This window comes from Neovison vison, chromosome 9 (assembly GCF_020171115.1).
Source record: "Neovison vison isolate M4711 chromosome 9, ASM_NN_V1, whole genome shotgun sequence".
NCBI classification, from domain to species: Eukaryota; Metazoa; Chordata; class Mammalia; order Carnivora; family Mustelidae; genus Neogale; species Neogale vison.
The window spans coordinates 91,601,983-91,621,973 of NC_058099.1; the positions used below are offsets into that span (position 1 = coordinate 91,601,983).

At 46.5% G+C, this 19,991-nt stretch overlaps 1 protein-coding gene across 3 annotated transcripts in view; it reads right to left on the minus strand.

Moving 5' to 3' along the window:
- PIP5K1B (phosphatidylinositol-4-phosphate 5-kinase type 1 beta) overlaps positions 1-19,991 on the minus strand; it is a 295,704-nt gene that overhangs the window by 131,647 nt on the left and 144,066 nt on the right. The gene's annotated exons all lie outside the window — the stretch shown is intronic.

Genomic DNA, 19,991 nt, shown 5'->3' on the forward strand with positions numbered 1-19,991 from the left:
GAGAAATAGCAGAATGACTCCATTTAGGCAAATGAGAAGGCATTCTTCAACATGGTTGTGAGAGTGTGGCCATCTCAGGCAAAGTCAACAAATGATTACTGCGGACCCAGCCCGGGGCTAGAGGTGGTTTGTTTGGGGTTCAACTTTGGGTGACCGAGGATGACAGTGCTGTAGGAGAGGTCACCAGTCTGGGAGATGGGTGGAAAGATTGTACAACATTAGCTTGGTTCTGCATCTCCTCTATGATCATGGAACCGCATCCCAACAGGTTTAGAAGGTCTGAGAGCCTCATGCAGAGAGACAATTTTGAAGCCTTTAAGAATGGATTATCTCCATAATCGAGGCAATGTGGGGAGCAAGGATCAAACTCGAGGCCAACATCCATCAGTACTGACCAACCTCTTGCACTACACAACTGGAAACAACCCTTTGTTTGGAAACAAACCCCAAGGAGTCATCACTTGGTGGTTTGCTCACCCCACTGCAATTACATCGCCCCTCATCTGAGGATAACTCCCTACCCTCCATCCAACAGGAGGAAGAAAAATGGCTTGCTTTTCCTTTCCCACATGCTCTTTACTTAAGATCCCAGGGCAGCAGGATGGCTAAAGACTTAGAACTCAAGCCCCTAGGGCAACCAGTGCTTCAAAAACAAAAAGTTTGCTATTTTAATTCTCCCTCTGAGCTCTGCAAAGCCTCCAATTGGCATCGGTGACCTTTTGTACCAAGAGCTCTGACTTCTGAAGGCTGAAACGGATTTTCTTCATTTTAACCTCACATAAAAATTCAAAACGCCTTCCTTCCTCTCGCCATCACTCAGAGAAGTATGGCACAAGATACGACATCAGCCCTTTCCAGAGGACCCAGCCCTCTGAAGCGTTCTGTTCCAGACCTATCAACAGAGTCATGTGCTTTCAAAGTGCTTGGTCCCTGCCACCGCCCACCCCCCCCCAACTGTTCTCTGGAACTATCTGTATTTTTTTGTTAATTTATTTGACAGACAGAGATCACAAGCAGGCAAAGAGGCAGGCAGAGAGAGAGGAGGAAGCAGGCTCTCTGCTGAGCAGAGAGCCCGATGCGGGGCTCGATCCCAGGACCCTGAGATCATGACCTGAGCCGAAGGCAGAGGCTTTAACCCACTGAGCCACCCAGGCGCCCCTCTGTATTTTTTTTTATTTAAATTTATTTTTTCAGTGTTCCAAGATTCATATTTATGTACCACACCCAGGGCTCCATGCAATACATGGCCTCCTTAATCCCACCATCAGGCTCACCAGTCCCCACCTCCCTCCTCTCCAAAACCCTCACTTTGTTTCTCAGAGTCCAAGAATACTTCATCCAGCAAGGCTGACATTCAAAATGGATGGAGAGATAAAGAGCTTCCAAGACCAGCTAGGTTTAAAAGAGTATGTCACCACCAAGCTGGCACTACAAGAAATATTAAGGGGGGCTCGATAAAAGAAGAAAGAGCCCAAGAATGACATAGAACAGAAATTTACAGAGACAATCTATAGAAACAAGGACTTCACAGGCAACATGATGTCAATAAAAATGTATCTTTCAATAATCACTCTCAATGTGAACGGCCTAAATGCTCCCATAAAATGGCACAGGGTTACAGATCGGACAAAACGACAGGACCCGTCCATATGCTGTCTACAAGAGACACATTTGGAACCTAAAGATACATCCAGACTGAAAGCGAAGGGATGGAGAAGCATCCTTCATGCCACAGGCCTCAAAAAAAAAAAAAGCTGGGGTAGCAATTCTCATATTAGATAAACTAGATTTTAAACTAAAGACTGTAGTCAGAGATACAGAAGGACACTACATCATTCTTAAAGGGTCTATCCACCAAGAAGATCTAACAATTGTAAATATTTATGTATCCATATGGGAGCAGCCAATACATAAGCCAAATGTTAATCAAAATAAAGTCATATTGATATGAATACATTAATTATAGGGGATCGTAACATGCCACTCTCAGTAACAGACAGATCATCTAAGCAGAAAATCAATAAAGAAACAAGAGCATTGAATGACACATTGGTCCAGGGGGATCTCATTGATATATACAGAACATTCCACCCTAAAACAACAGAATACTCATTCTTCTCAAGCTTACATGGAACTTTCTCCAGAATAGACCATATCCTGGGTCACGAGTCAGGGCTCAACCGATATCAAAAGATTGAGATTATTCCCTGCATATTCTCTGATCACAATGCTTTGAAACTGGAGCTCAATCACAAGGAAAAGTTTGGAAGGAACTCAAACACCTGGAAGCTATGACCACCTAGCTTAAGAATGTTTGGATCAACCAGGAAATCAAAGAAGAACTTAAACAATTCATAGAGACCAATGAGAATGAAGACACATCAGTCTAAAACCTATGTGATATGGCAAAGACAGTCCTAAGGGGGAATTATATAGCCATCCAAGTCTCACTCAAAAAAAATTTTAAAAATCCCGAATACATCAGCTCTTTATAACATAAAGAACTGCAAAAATCAACAACAAATTAAGCCCACCCCATGCACAAGAAGGTAAATAATCAAGATTAGAGCAGAGATCAATGAGATAGAAACCAGAGATACAGTAGAACACATCAACGAAACTAGAAGCTGGTTCTTTGACGGAATCAGTAAGATCGATAAACCATTGGCCAAAAGAAAAGAGAGAGAACCCAAATTAATAAAATTATGAATGAAAGGGGAGAAATCACGACTAACACCAAGGAAATAGAAACAATCATCAGAAATTATTACCAACAGTTACATGCCAATAAGTAACCTAGAAGAAATGGATGCATTCCTGGAAACTTCAAGACTGAAACAGGAAGGAACTGACAACCTGAATAGACCATGATCTAGCAATGAGACTGAAGCAGTGATCAAATACCTCCCAAAAAACAAGAGCCCAGGACCTGACAGATTCCCTGGGGAATTCTACCAAACTTTCAAAGAAGAAATAATACTTATTCTCTTGAAGCCGTTTCAAAAACAGAAACAGAAGGGAAACTTCCAGTCTCTTTCTATGAAGCCATCATTACCCTGATCCCCAAACCAGGCAAAGACCCCATCAAAAAGGAGAATTTCAGACCAATATCCCTGATGAACACGGATGCCAAGATTCTCAACAAGATCCTAGCTAATAGGATCCAACAGCGCATTAAAAAGATTATCCACCAAGATCAGGTAGGATTTATACCTATGTTTCTACTTAATTCAGTCATCTTGCCCTCCCTGGGCTAGAACACCTGTCCTACAGATGGAGTACCCAATTCTCTGTCTGTTACCCTCTTCCCCGACCCCCAGCAAGAGAAGGTGGTCAAAGCAGCAGGAGTCTACATCTGGTATTTTCGAACTTGAGAAAACATGAGAATCTCTGGGATACTTGTTACAACAGACGGAAGGCAAAACCACAGAAACCAAAAAGAGCCCCACTTGCCAGGGGTTGGAGGAAGGGTTCCCAGGGGTTGGGGAAAGAAACAGAGAGCACAGAGGGTTTTCAGGACAGGGAAAATACTCTGTATGACACTGTAACAATGGCTACATGTCATTATATATGGGTCTAGCCCCACAGAACACCTAGCATCAGAAGTGAACCATAAAGGAAACCATGGACTTTGGGTAACTACGATGCGTCAATGCAAGTTCATCAACCATAGCAAATGCCCCACTGTGGTGGGGGATGGTGACAATGGGGAGGCTATGCATGTGGGGGCGGGTCAGGGAGCACAAAGAAAACCTCTGTACCTTCTCAATATTTCTGTTCACCTACAACTACTCTAAAACAAATGGTCTTGAAAAAAAAAAAAGTCAGTGGGCATTGCAAACCAAATTCAAAACCTAGAACAGACGCATGGGTTACATTTCCAGGCTATTCTGATTCTAGAGATCTGGGGTGAAGCTCAAGAATTTGCCCTTGCTCTAAGGAGCACTGGAAAACTCTTCCTCTTATGGCATAAGATTAAATTTTGAGTTACTGAAGGAACAAGATTTTAGAAAGGGCCCCGTTGATGTCCGTTGATGTTGAATCCCAAAACAGACTTGTGATCCTATTACCTTCCCTTTGGACTCCTTAAAATTCAAGAGCTCAGGTGGGAGAAACTAGAAGTTGTAAAATAAGCTAATATTTTTGGGATCAACTCTTTGTGCCACACACTAGATAGATGACCATCACATTCACAAGCTACAGTACTCACGGCGTGTACTTACAGTGTGTTCAACTGAGTGGCAGACACTGTTCTAAGTGCTTTTGGTTATTTGAACTCTTTTATTCTCACAAGGGCCCTATAAGCAGGTACTATTACCATCTCTATTTTACTGACTCAGGAAGGTTTAGTAACCTACAGTAGGTCACACAGCTAGAGAAGCCGTGGGATTGGGACTCACACCTGGAAGCCACTAACTACACCGTGGCCTAAGACATCAAAATCTCTGAACTCCTATAATCCTTTCAAGGATCCAGAGAAGTACCAACAATCACGTCCATTTTCCAGGTGGGGGTTTAGGGCACAACAAGGTTAAGTGACTCGCCCCAGTCACATTGCTAGCGGGTAGTGTATCTTCGCTAGGAAGCCCATGTGGCTTCCGCAACTGCTTTTTGTTTTTTTTTTTTCCAAAACGAGCCTAGAATCCAAGTCAGAAGTTCCCTTTCAAGTCTAGCTGTCTGACCTCAGCAAAGGAAGTAGCTCGGTGGGAGCCATTCCTTTTGATAGAATAGGGATAAAACAAGTTTATTTTGCTTCTAGTCCTACACAGCCACGAGGAAGCCGAGGCAAAGCTGTAAACCGCTTGGCAAACCAGTATAAAGGCTGGTTAATGTCACTTGTTAATGAAGTGCTCCCAGGGGACAGGAGGCACGGTGACAGGCGGTGTTGGCGTGTTTTCTGACACAGCCACGCTTGGGCAAGTTATGAAACAAAAAAGCTGGCTGGAGTGTCTCTGGTTAGCGGATGAGTAAAGTGCGATGCTGAGGAAGGACCTTCCGTGTACAGTGCTGGCAGGAGCTCTTTCCCTGCCCAGTCTGAGCCACAGCCCTTCTTCCTTCCTTGGGGACAGCCACCAAGAGACCAGCGAACTAGTAAAAGGTGGACGGCTTCACAGACACCCAGCCTCTCCTGTCTTCTCAGTAAGACTTTGCGCACGTTCTAAAAGCACTGGGACGTGACCATCTTTCCCTTCCGGCTCCACTGGGGACCTCTGACTCCTTCAAAACATACAGTTCTAGATTTCAGAACACAGTGAAACAGGCTATTTTTATTCCAGGACTTTGCATGGGCTAAGTGGCAGCAACACGTTGCCTGGAAACTAGGAAAACCTCTCAAGCATTTCATACTCCGAGAAAGAACCAGAGAACATCACAAAAAAGCAAACCACCGACACCTAGTTTCATAGCCCCTCTTTCCTAACCCAAACCAGAGCAGGGATAAGGGTAATACAAAGAGGAAAAATGAATGTGAGCTGGCGTTTGTGTAATAGGTTCTATTTTCCAAAGCACTATCTCTTAATGATCGTGTTTGATCCTCACAGGCAGGATCAAATTGTTATGCGATCAAATACTGTTATGCAGGTAGGGAGGGTTTATTTATAAAGCCCATTTTTTAAAAAAGATTTTATTTATTTGACAGACAGAGATCATAAGCAGTCAGAGAGGCAGGCAGAAAGAGGGGGGGAAGCAGCCTCCTGCTGAGCAGAGAGCCTGATGCGGGGCTTGATCCCAGGACCCTAGGATCATGACCTGAGCCAAAGGCAGAGGCTTTAACCCAATGAGCCCCCCAGGCGCCCCTAAAGCCCATTATATGTGGGGGCACCTGGCGGCTCAGTGGGCTAAGCATCCGACTCTTGGTTTCGGCTCATTTCACCATCTCAGGGTCCTGAGATCAAGTCCCATGTTGGGCTCCACACTAGGACTGGAATCTGCTTGTCCCCCTCCCTCTGCTCCTCCCCCACACCTGTCCTGTTGCTCTCTGGAATAAATAAATAAAATCATTAAGAAAAATAAAGCTCGGGCGCCTGGGTGGCTCAGTGGGTTAAGCCGCTGCCTTCGGCTCAGGTCATGATCTCGGGGTCCCGGGATCGAGTCCCGCATCGGGCTCCCTGCTCAGCGGGGAGCCTGCTTCCTCCTCTCTCTCTCTCTGCCTCTCTGCCTACTTGTGATCTCTTTCTGTCAAATAAATAAATAAAATCTATAAAAAAAAAAGAAAAATAAAGCTCATTTCGTAGATGAAGACAGAGCAGTTCGGGGAGATTCACGGCACCTAAACGTCTCAGCAGGTGCGTGGAAGAGCCAGGAATGACCCTGTGTCCTCCGAGGCCCCTGGGTCAGCACTCCCCGCACAGGCTGCGTGTGCCTGAGTTTCTCTGCTGGAGACGGATCTGACCGAAGCTGGAAGTACGGGCACCAGGAGCGCATCACGGTGACAGGAACAGCACAAGTGAACATCTACGGAAACCTACAATCAGGGGAGTAGCAATTCCGACAACAGTAAGATTTAAAGGAAATGACACTGGCTACAGGATACAGCTTTCTTCAGCACATTGTCTAAGAAACCCGATCACTTAATGGGCTACCTGATATCACTGGCTTGAAGAGGAAGTATGAAAACATTTCATGTCCGCAGCATTTTTCCCTCCAAGGCATTCTGATGAACTAATTATGGGATTAGAGCCAAGAGAGATGAGGCCACAGTGATTTTTATCAGAAGAACAGATCTCATGGTGTCACCACCTTGCCTGAAATCCTTAATGGGGTTCCTGGTGTCCTCACTGCAGGGTTGAGTCCAAACCCTTTAGCTTGACCCGGAAGCCAGAAGCCGTCTGATAGCATATTCCTTCCTGACCTCCACGGACCTCCTACGTCCTGATATAAAAAGAGATCCTCACCCCCACCCCCAACACCAACACACACACACACACACACACACACACACTCTCTCTCTCTCTCCTCTGAGCAAGCTGACCTTCCAGGTCTGTGAACCCCTAACAACCATGTATGACATTTCCTACTTGTGTGCATTTTTCCCAAGGAAGGGGTCTAATACACTCTCTTTTTTTCAGAATGTTTTTCTGTTTTTCCCAAACCACACACAGATCTAGAGTCTAATTCTGAATTACAGATGTTCACAGCCAAGGTACCTTACACTAACCCATAAACCCTGCTCTGTAACACCTCTTCGTAGTGAGAAGAGGCAATTCTTGTCCAACAAGGAGAACACCCAACCCTAAGTCCAGGGTACTGACCCCCCCCCCAGTGCTGTCTCCGAACCTATACTCAACAGAGGCATAAGACTCTACTTTGTCCCAGTGATACAGCTAAGGGAAAAGAAAGAGGTACAGATAGCATGACATGGGTCCTGGACTACAGACATGGTGGGCAACGGAAAGCCTTCTGAGATGCAGTGGGGCCACCTCTCACCTCCAGATTACTCAAACCGTCTCTCCATCCCCTCTTTTTGTCCGTTTCTTATGGCCGCAGCAGCAAAGGGAGTCCAGGGGAGCCTCCCCTATCCAAAGATCGGTAACTGGATGGTACGCGCCAAGTCCCATTTCCATGTAAGCGACCCACGTACACGGTCTAGGGATCGGGATGGAGCCGACTGTGAGGGCCCCGTTATTCTGCAGATCGTTCTCCGTTACTTCAAGCCTGACTCTGGCATTTTCCCTGCAAATGCCTCAGGCAAAGACAGAAGCTCCCCTCAGAACTCCATTCAGTCAGATGCTGTTCCTCCATTTGAGTCTGAGAATTTTCTGTCCCCAAGCAACGGGACACGGGCAGAGACCCGAAAGGCGAGAACGTCCAGTCCGCAGGCTGGCTGGGGGCCCCGCGCAGGCCAGGTGCTCTCCTACATGTGGGGACAGATGAGTAGCCTGGCCAGAGTCCTGGCCCTCAAGGGACTGAGACTCCCAAGAGGAGGTCCGGGGAACGGATTCAGGGACTCAAAAGCAGACCATCGGTGTACACCGCAGTGGGCCGCAGGGAAGGTGCCAGAACTAGAGGCTGGAAAGACACAGAGGCCCCAGATCTGGGACCTACAGGCCATGCTAAGGGTTTCTCTATTTTGATAAGGAAACAGCATCCTAATTTGAAAAGGATCGTTCCAGCTGCCCAGCGGAGGGAAAGGAGTTGGGGGACTATTATCCTGGTTCACGGAGATGAAAAGATGGACAGATGAGATGAATGGGAGATGGGTTAGGAGGAGTTAGGACTTCTCAGGAGCCAGAAACCACGGTGAGCAAAGTACTGAAAAGTCGTGGTGTTTCTCTGCAAGAGCGGAGAGGACAGAGGTTGCTCGGCTGACCTTAGGATGCTGAGATGGAACATTTTTCTTGGGGAAGCTCAAGGCTTCCATCTGGGATGCCAACGAGACTCCAGTCAGAGATGTTAAGATACAAGTCTGGAGCTTAGAACAGAGGTTTGGGCTGAAAATTGGAATCTGAGTGTTCTGGCCTATAAAGGTTATTGAAAACCAAGGAGCCAGATGAGTTCTAGAAGGATACTGAGGCTGGTGAAACATTTAGGGACTAGACAGGAAGCAGAACCTTTGGTGGTGACGTAGGAGTGACCGCAGAAGTGGGAAGAAAATCAAGAAAACCTGGCGTTAGAGAAACCGAGAAAAGAGAATTTGAAGGAGTGACGAAAATCCCAACCAAGTGGCTGATAGGCATGTTACAACTTGCTGGGACATCAAAACCTGTGCGTTAAACTCTCTGTTCTCTTCTGTCTCGTACCGCTGATTCCTAAGTAAGTCCAAGTCTGGATCTTGAACGCTTGACACAATTAATTGATAAACTCCAGTCAGATTATGTCATCCTCTAAACCATATTTTTTAAAGGTGCTTTTAACTTTGAAAAATAAAATGTTAGTTTAAAAAGGCAGGGTGCAAAATACGTAGAATGAAACGTGACAATGACTGCATACGCATCCCCAGAGGAAAACAGGACAGGAAGGACATATATCGAACAGTATGATTATTTCTGGGTGGTGGAATGGTAGGTGATTTGTACTTTCAAGCCTTATTCTTCTTGAATTTTCTAAGTTTTCTGTTACATGTAGGAAAAGAAATGTCCTTCACTCAAGATACTGTTACTATGTTTATAAATACATTTAAAGGGATGAGTTTAAATATCTACATATATACACACATACATTCATGGTTGGGATTTGCTCATTCTTTAAATCTCTTTTTGTTCAGGTCAAGGTCTCACTGCTAGAAACCTATGTAACTGCTATACTCTCATGAAACGTAATCAAAATCAACTTTATTTTTGTCTCCCACTGTCTCTCTAGATTTATTCTGGGGCTAGATCTTCCCCTGCCCTAGGAGGAAATTTAAGGCAGGTCTAGGACCCTTCTAGGGACTCCCAGAATCAAAGGTCCTCTGTTCCACAGTGCACCTTCTTCTCCTTCTTTTTTTTTTTTTAAGATTTTATTTATTTGACAGAGATCACAAGTAGGTGGAGAGGCAGGCAGAGAGAGAGAGAGAGAGAGAGAGAGAGGAGGAAGCAGATTCCCTGCTGAGCAGAGAGCCCAATGTGGGGCTCGATCCCAGGACCCCAGGATCATGACCTGAGCTGAAGACAGAGGCCTTAACCCATGGAGCCACCCAGGTGCCCCTCAAAGTGCACCTTCTAACCACTGTTCTCTCCGTGCAGTCTCTGTTTACATGGCAGCTAGACATGGTGACTCCCTTCTCCCAGTAGGTGTGCTTTCATAAATGACTTTTGCGGTATTCTGTTACTTTCCTGTTGGAAACCACTTTTCTGATATAATTTCTGCAGCCTTCTACATTTTTGAGAATAAGAACACTGGAGATAATTGACTAAGAATAATCACGTCCTCCCCTGTGCCTACACAGACCTTCCAGGTGGTAAAATTACCTCTTAACAAGGTCATTTTGACATAGTGGGCACTAAGCAACCTTGTCAGATGCCCAAGGCAGATTCGTTTTGTATTTAATTTTCTATTATTACTAAGCAGCCTTTTAACAGAATCCTTGTGTATCCATGGGTCGGGAGAAAGGTTTGATTCTCGAAATGGGATGGAAAAGGCAAGGTGTTTCATGTTCCATGGTTTCTTTCAAATGATCTCTACCTTATTTATATGGTTGGCAGTGAAGCATTCTCTCGTTGGAATGGAAAAGCATATTAAGCAAACACTTCTCATCAACAGAAAAATAGTGTACTCTTAAGGTATTCAGCAGTGGTAAATTACAAGCACTTAATTGCCCTTAAAGAGATATGCCACCAACTGCAGATGAAATTTCTGATTTAGCAGAGAACAGCATTTTTTTTAATATAGCATTTTTTAAAAGATTTCATTTATTTATTTGGCCAGAGAGAGATCACAAGTAGGCAGAGAGGCAGGCAGAGAGAGAGGAGGAAGCAGGCTCCCTGCCAAGGAGAGAGCCTGATGCGGTACTCGATCCCAGGACCCTGAGAACAGCATTTTGAATGCTGCTGAAGTAATCCTTCCAAAATATTACAGTGGACACCGAGATATTCATCATCAGTGTGACCCAGGAACATGACCTTAACATATATACACACTATGGAAGAAAGTTTCATTTGTTTGTAAATTCGAATAAAAATATTATTGGGGCGCCTGGGTGGCTCAGTCAGTTAAGCAGCCAGTGCCTGATTTCAGCTGAGATGGTGACCTGAGGGTCGTGAGATCGAGCCCCGTGTTAGGCTCCATGCTCAGTAGGGAAACCGCTTTTTCTCTTCCTCTGCCCCTCCCCTGCTTTTGTGCTCTCTCTAAAATAAATAAATAAATGAATATTTGAAGACCTTATTTATTTGATACAAATACATGTTTTGACTCAAAAGCTAGAAATAAAAAGGGATTCATTTCTCACCTGCCTGGAACCAACAGAAACCAAGTTCCACCTGGTTTTAGAGGATTCTGATTCCTGTGAGGGAGCTGTTGATTTTAAAGGTGAAATGCTACATCAGTGCCCAGCCCTCCTTTGGGGGGAACAACACAGAGCTAATGGCAGGTGACATTGTCTGCAGTACCTGTCTGCCCTTCTTACTGAGCAGCTGTTCTCACGGGACATCTGTCAGTGTCCAGAGACAACTTGGGCGGTCATAATTGGGGAGGGCCACTGACATGTTTTGGACAGAAGCCAGGGATGCTGCTAATATCCTACAATGCACAGCAAAGTCCCCTCAACAAAAAATCATCCAGCCCCAAACATCAACAGTGCCTGATGTTAAGAAACCCTATGACACAGTAATAGAAACTTCAGTTGGATACTTCGCCTACTTCTCTTGAAGCTAAGTGTAGTCACATGACCAATGTAAGGTCCCTGTGCTGTGCGAGGAAATGATGGGTCCAGCTCCCAGGTCATGGGGTCAAGAGGAGAGAGTGCCCTCTGGGGATGTGATGGCTGGAGATGAAGGAGCCCTCCTGGATCCCATCTTAAAAGCTGAAGGTTGAGGACGACAGCAAAACAAGACAGAAACCAGGACCCCTGATGACTTTGCAGAGCAAGTCAATCACCCCATATTGCTATGCATGTGTGAAACACACTTCGACACAGTAGACATTCAAAATCCTAGAGGAGAACATAGGCAGTAACCCCTTCGACGTCGGCCACAGCAACTTCTTTCAAGACATGTCTCCAAAGGTGAGGGAAACAAAAGCAAAAATGAACTTTTGGGACTTCATCAAGATCAAAACCTTCTGCATATCAAAGAAAACAGTCAACAAAACAAAGAGGCAACCCACGGAATGGGAGAAGATATTCACAAATGACACTACGAAGGGCTGATATCCAACATCTATAAAGAACTCCTCAAACTCAACACCCAAAAAACCAGATAATCATGTCAAAAAATGGGCAGAAGACATGAAAAGACATTTCTCCAAAGAAGAAAGACACGTGAAAAATGTCCATCATTCATCAGCCATCAAGGAGATTCAAATCAAAACCACATTGAGATACCACCTTACACCAGTTAGAATGGCCAAAATCAACAAGACAGTAAAAAACATGTGCTGGAGAGGATGTGGAGAAAGGGGAACCCTCTTACACTGTTGGTGGGAATGCAAGTTGGTGCAGCCCCTCCGGAAAACTGTGGAGATTCCTCAAGAAATTAAAAATAGAGCTTCCCTATGACCCTGAGATTGCACTCCTGGGTATTTACCCCAAACACACAGATGTCGTGAAAAGAAGGGCCATCCCAGTGAGGAAGAGACAAAGCTGGCCCTTATAGGCAAGTTCATGTGCACAACGGTCACAGCCAGCGTCATCACTGGACACAGCAAGACAAAGATGCCAACTTTGCCAGCTGATTTAGCACAGGCCCCGCTTAAATTCTGGGGCTGGTCTAACTACCATAGTATTCACCTGGCTGTGAGGGACTATTCGCGGCCCAAACCAAGCCAACTTCTATTTCTTTGTGTTCTCCATTGACCAGCAAACCCATGGTTTGCCCAGAGGTGTGGAAGTGGGTCAGGGCCAAGCCTCACCCCTAGAGAGTCCCCGGCAGATATTTTCAGAGAACCCCACCAGGTCAGGTGCACAGAAACACGTAGCTTGGCACTAAGCTGAGAGGCATCCTAGGTGGGGCCAGAGTGGAAGGCTTTCAGTACAATGTCGCCATTTTGGAATCTTTACAAAAGGCATGAGCATTTAGGCTGGTCTACCGGCTTTAGCTACGACAGGTGCAGCACAGGCAACCAAGCCCTCCCCACCAGAGGACCCACCAAAGGACACCCTTCAGTGTTGTCACTCTCTTCGCTATCCTTGCTGGACTTACATTATTCCCACCTATTCGAGAAGCCACTACCCCTAGCCCTGTCCCTGGCCTCCTGTCCCCCCAAAGCTCTTGCTGCGTAAGAAGACAGATGGACAGACAGACAGGTGCGCGCGCGCGCACACACACACACACACACACACACACAGCTGTTGTTGCTATTTTAAGGATTAGTGGGGGGCTACTTAAAACTCCTTCAAGGAAGCTAAAGGCCTGTAGGAGAACTCACTGTACTTCCGCAAACCCAGGCCGCAAATAATATCTTATCTCTCTTTCATGACCTACACCAAGACCTCACCAAACTTTCCTCTTCCCTCCACCCGGTGACCTCTGCAGTTATAGAGTGTGTTTGTGAAAGAAGAGTGTGTTTAGCTGAGGAGGAGAAATAACCCAGTGCCTGGCTCTCTGACAGTGTGGGCAGAACCCTTGGTTACTATTCTGAGGTTAATTAATTCCGACGTGCGTTCTTTGACGTCGGAACACAGGAGGGCTTGACTGCTACCCCTTTGCCCCCGTAAGAAGAAACAAAGCCAGAAACGAAACTTCTTACAGGGGGCAGGGATCCCTGCATTTATTTATTTATTTTCCCCATGTGTGTTAAGATTTGTAAGAGTTCCTTCACTTTTTTAAATAACGAAGTTTCTTGATCTTTGAAAAAGAAGAGATAAAATGTGGGAAATGACTAATGATACAGAAGCAGGCCTAAAAGAAAGAAAACTAGCTTGCTTTCTCCCTTCAAGGGTCCCTCACTTTGGTTTTTCTTCTTCGTAGTTTAACTTTCAAGATAAACTCTGTACGTGGGCCAGAGGGAATTTTCTAAGTATACACATCTCCTGTCTACCCTGTAACAGATGACAGCATAATCTGTACAGAACACAGATCCTACACGTGTCAGAGGAATCAACAACATCTATGAAAGACAGATACATACATGCATATATATTTATAGAGGAATAAATAATATTTATGTAACAGGCAAAGCTCAGGGATCTAAGATATGGAAGGGAGAAAGGGGAAGGATGTGATGGCTACATGTGACAGAACCCCACAGACAACGGAAGTAATTTTACAACCCAAAACTACAGTGATTTCTCCAGACAGACAATGAAAAGCATCATTTGCTAGCGACGTGTTGTTTGCCAATCTTCAAATGCTTTTCTCCATGCAGGCCCTGAACCCTTCTCGCAGGCTAGAACTGGCAGGGGCAAGGCCCAGGGTATGGTGACGGATGCTGGTAAAAGGATTTTAAAAAGGGGGGGGATCTCTCTTTAATTTCCTTTCATCAAGCTGTCCTCTCAGAGTGGCAAGTGAAGCCATCCCTCTTTTTCACATACAATTAACGTATGTGAAATGCTCACCACGGTGATTATTAACCGTATGATCACTACTTGCCCACTAGTTCTGCCCATATTTCTGGAAAGCCGTAGAAAAACAACATCAAGAGAATTTGAGACAAAAAGATCTGAAATGTTAATGCCAGTATTTATCTGAAGGGGTTTTACAATTTGGAATTTAGGTCTTTCCTGGGTGGCTCAGTGGGTTAAGCTGCTGCCTTCGGCTCAGGTCATGATCCCAGGGTCCTGGGATCGAGTCCCACATCGGGCTCTCTGCTCAGCAAGGAGCCTGCCTCCCTCTCTCTCTCTCTACCTGCCTCTCTGTCTACTTGTAATCTCTGTCTGTCAAATAAAAAAAATATAAAAAAATCTTTAAAAAAAAAAAAGGATTCTTAAAATACTGAAAGGTTGGTTTTTAGTATTTAACGCTTCTAATACGGTAATTTCTTCGGTGAGCTACAGTTCTGTAATATTGCCTTAAATTCGGCAGTAACTGTTTAAAGAGCTTATTATGTGCCAGGTCAAGTTATCTGTGGCGCTGATTTCTCACCTTAACACCATTACCTCCATTTTACAGAAGAATAAAGTTCAGGAAGATTATACATCCGAAAGGTAAATCCTGTATTATTTTTCACAGGAAGACTCTACGTTAAAAGTATCCTATGGACTGAGACATCAGAGGCTATTTACGTATTTTTCAAGAATCTCCATTACCAGGTTAAAGCACTAAATTAGGGAATCATTTTAAATACGATGTTCACTTTCAAGTCTGGATTAAGCACTCTTTGCCCACATAGCCTCTGTGCTTCAACACCCAGGAGGACCTCAAGAGGTGATTTCCTCTCTCCACGCTCTCTCGGAACCATGGAATGTGTTTCTAAAACCCTGCACCTTAGAACCCTGTGTATCGGGAAAACCACCCCAGAAACCCCAGCCACGTGAGGTGCTCGGGAATCTCCCACGTGCATGCGGCTCCCCCATCCCACACCCGATGGCTGTTCTCCCCTTGCCTCTGTACCTCTTCATAATGGCCTTTCAGATCACTGTGCTTTCTCTGCATCGGCCTTCTGCCAGGAAAGCTCCTTAGGTCTTTGGGATAGAAGCACTCTCAGAACCCAGCTGACATCCAGCTCTAAATGGGGACAGAAGAGTCCCTGGCCAGGGAGTTGCAGGTCCCTGAGGTGAAGTGATGGGTTTGTGACCGGGGGGGGAGGGCGGGGGGGCAGTGCCGGCAGGACCTCCCCCAGCAGCCCTGGGGGGCCCTGCTGGCCTCCCCTGCTTCTGCCTTCACTGCAGCTCTGGACCCCCGGACAAGCTTCTCCCAGATTCACTGTCCCACCATCTCATGGCCTGGGGCTCCCTCCCTCCTCTCGCCACTAGTGCTGGAGGCTGGGGCTGTGGGACAGGGGACCTGGCCGGACACCCGTGAAAAGACACTTAGCTGGAGCGCTTAGCTCTGCCACCAACCAGCTTTCTGACGAACGGTAGAAAAGGACCTGAAAAAACATTCGAAGACAACGACTCTTGCCCTCATTTCCTCAGGCCTGCCATGGTATTTGGCAAACACAGACAGACGTTTGGCATCAGGAAGGAGGCAGAAAAATCTAAGTCTGGGGTCCCTTCTGCTGTCAAGGGGCTGTGAGGAAGCTACTTCGAGAAAGCTCCATGGCATCGCCGGATCTCCATCCCCTCCCCTACAAATGAAGGCATTTGACTAGATGATTGCCAAGATTTCTTCCACGTGTAAAATTCTGTAAGTCAGACTTTCTATCTTCCCGTACACCTGGTCACCAAGCAGAAGTCACTAAACTTCACCAAGTTTAACCTATTTCATTCCAACATGATCTCTATTTGTTTGTTTTTTTCCCAGTTACAGTGGCTCCATGAAAAAACACACGCAAAAGTTAACTGCGTTTTGCCTGCTTTGGATTACAACTCTGAGAGTAAGACTAATGCTGAGCAATGTGAACCCTCATTTCTCACAAGGGAAGCAAGCGGAAGCAACCTTTGCTTCACCCACGTGCAATTTCCAGACACGCCAGCTGAATAGCAACCAGAGGCCTGCTTATGTCTGCCTCGTCCCTTTCTCTTGAACTTTGGGAGAACCCGATGAAGCTGATTCTGATGTTATTTATGGTCAAAAGCGCTGGTGTCAGGGCTATCCACTGACCAGTACCTAGCTGAGGATTCTTCCCATCAGAGCTCACCACCAGCCTCCAACCCCTCTCCGGACTGTCAGAGGACAGGACTATTCTTAGCCACTTTCTTCCAGCCTCTGGACTTGACGCCAACACACGAGTCTTCCGGTGGCCCCGGCATGCGTCCGTGATGGCCCTCGCTGGTAACTGACCAGCCCGGACAGGACAAGTGGAAGTGCCTGACCCACAGGCCATTGCTCAATGGAAGGGTGCTTCCTTCCCCCTTCCTAGTAACAGTTAGAGGAAACTGGGGTGGGTCCTGCTGCCCTTACCCCACACTCTTCGGTGACATCGTCGTGTCTACCAAGGAACCGCCTGCCTTGCTCTGTACTTAACTTGGTATCGGCTGAACGACTGAGCAGATGACAGTGATGGGTACAGACCATCCCAACACTGAGATTCTATGAGGCTCTGGAGGGCTCACCTCCGAGCTGACGGGTACCCCTCTGGAGGCCCTGCAGCAGCCAACTTTCAGGGTACATGTAAGCAAATTTCTAGAAATGTCTGTAGTGTGTTCGCTTACAAGTTCCAGAAGTCCCTGTACAAAAGAGGCCTGGGTGATTTCTGACCTTTCCCCTGCCTCTGTTCCGATCCACACCTCTAGCCTCTGTTCTTTCAGGACTACTATGACAGGGTCTGTCCCTGGGCACCACCACTTCCCCTCTCTCCCAGCACCAGTATCTGTGGTTTTGTTTTTTCCTAAATTCGATCAGCCGACACACAGTACATTGGTTTCAGATACAGTGGTTAGTAATTCATCAGCTGCATATAACATCCATGCTCATCACATCACGTGCCTCCTTAACGCCCATCACCCAGTTACCCCGTCCCCCGACCCATCTCCCCTCCAACAACTGTTTGTTTCCTATAGTTATGAGTCTTTCATGGTGTTTCTCCTTCCCTGGTTTCTTCCCCTTTAGTTTTCCCTCCCTTCCCCTACGATCCTCTGTGCTGTTTTTATATTCCAAATGAGTAAAACTCTATGATAATTGTCTTGGTCTGACTTATTTCGCTCAGCATAGTACCCTCCAGTTCCATCCACATCAGTGGAAATGGTGGGTATTCACTCCTTCTGATGGCTGAGGACTATTCCATTGTATACATGGACCACATTTTCTTCATCCATTCGTCGGTCAATGGACAGCTTGGCTCTCTCCACAGTTTGGCTACGGTGGTCATTGTTGCTATGAACGCCGGGGGGCAGGTGACCCCTTGGATCATGCTTTGTATCTTCAGGGTAAATACCTAGGGGTCCCAGCACTGGTATCCGATAGCACTTGGCTTTAGGCCACTGGAGGGTTGACTAGAAAAAGGCTGGCTTGTGAAACAGACGTACGTGGTACAGTGTATGGCTTGTGGGAAATTTCTCCAGTCTGTCTGGGTAAACAAATAGCCTTTCCCAGGGGTCACTGTCTCACGGTGAACAGTCCAGTCTCTCCCATCAACCACCACAGACTAGGGCCACCGGACGCACAGGCAGGTGCGGTCCTGGTGCCCCGCCCCACAGCTGCTTGGGCTCACAGGTTTCCGCGGAGAAGGGGTGTTATTTTCAGGGGAGGGAAACCATCTGCCGTCAGGCCCACAACATATGCATTTATTGGAAATACCTTTGTCTCTCTCCCATGACTTAATTTGCTTGGAATTTAACCACCTGACAATAGGGAAAAACCCCAAACAATATGGAAATTTTCTTTCACAGATTGAAAAAGGAACAAGGAAATATTAAGCATTCGCGCTGCGCTGACTGTGTGGGTAGAACACAGTACACCGGCAGGGATCTAGCAACCCCGAGCCATCTCTTCCCACCCTGGGTCCTCTTCGTTTTCAAGTATTTGCAGCCATCAGGGCCTTTGCCATGATTTGACCACACTGGGACCCACTTCCTCACCCACCACTGGGTTCCCTGAATGGGGCTGTTTTGGTCCAGCTTTGTCTTGACATTCATAAACATCTCCTGTAATTCTGAGTTTGGTTATGCAAACTCTAGCATGACCCCAAAGAGAAACAAAACCCCCAAATCCTCAACCACAGAATCCACATGCCAAAGGTAGAGGGAAGCTGGTTTTTAAATTCCCATCACTGAGAACAGAAGCTTGAGAGACGGGGCAATTCTGCAACTGTGGGGCAAACTGATGCCCTTAGCCCAGTGGACTACAGAAGTGTCCCCAGGCCACACACACTTCTGAGAAGTTTACTCCACAAGCCGAGCAGTTTCTAAATTAATCAACTCCCTACACAGCCTCCTAAAGCCAAGTATCAGATAAGTCATAGATTCCCTTAGGCCACGGTTTCTCAACCTTGGCACCAACTGACATTTGATTTATTTAAGGATTTTATTTATTTATTTCACACAAAACCAAGAGAGCACAAGTGGGGTGCGAGGGGCAGAGGGAGAGGGAGAAGCAGGCTCCCTACTGAGCATGGAGCCCCATGTGGGGGTCGATCCCAGGACCCTGAGATCATGACCTGAGCCGAAGTCGGATGGCTTCACCAAGGCCACCCAAGTGCCCCACCACGGACATCTGAGACTGGATAAGTCTTTGCTGTGTACATGGGAAGCTGTCCTGGGCCTTGTATGATGTTTAGCAGCATCGATGACCTCCACCCCCCAAATACCACTAGCATCACTTTTTCCAAATAGGTAATCAAAAGTATGTCCGTACTGCCTGCTCCCTAAATGCTGAGAGGGTGGGGCCAGGAGCCACATTAGCCCTGGTTGGAAACCCCAACTTCATCGAAGTACAAAACCCTCATCCTATGTACCAACATAAATCACCCTTATGTACGGTGAATGTGTGTCGCTGTGGATATGCTATTCGTGTCCTTGGGATGCTCTGTGTTTTAGGTTGATCAAGAACTGTGCCTTAAAACTTCACAGTTTTAACTCACATTTTGTTTCATCAAGACAAGTGCAAAACACTAGTACGGAAGTGATTTAAAAATGAAAAAACAAGGGGTGTTTGCGTGGCTCACGTGGTTAAGCGACTGACTCTATTTCAGCTCAGGTCACGATCTCGGGGTCCTGAGACCAAGCCCTGCATCAGGCTCCGCACTGAGCACGGACTCCGTTTGTCCCTCTCTCTCCCTCTGTTCCACCCCCCCACCCCGAGTCTCTCTCTCTCTCTAAAATAAGTAAAATGAAAAAAAAAAAACAACAATTAAAAAAAAGTGATGATGGAGAACCAGGACAGGAAGATGTACTCTGTTCACCCTCGTCCTGATCCTGGTCCTCAGAAAGGCAGTTGGTGTCGCGTGTGTACACACACGCCTGTCCACGCTCTCTGCCTTCCACGTGGCCATGCCCACGTCCTCACAAACCCAGGGGCTACACAGCAGATGACATTCTGGTTCTCAGGGGCCGACCACACAGTTGAGTGCTTTAGTCCCCTGCGCCTGAGAAATGCCCAAGTGGAAACCGAGACAAAGGGCATCTCTGCGGGCAGGTGGCTTGGTCTGGCCCCCCTGCGCAGCTGTCCAAGGCGCCACAGAAGAGTGCCGCACACAGACAAGGGCTGAGGACCCAGATCCCTGCAGCCGGGGCTCCAACTCCGCTTCTCGCGCTCAGCACGCGCTTGGCCGCCGATGCAAGTATTTGCGCTTCTATTTCCTTATATGTTAATGAACAGTTTTCTCAGAGGCATTTCCAACTCTCACAGGCTAAGCTTCTAAGAATATAATGTAGACAAATG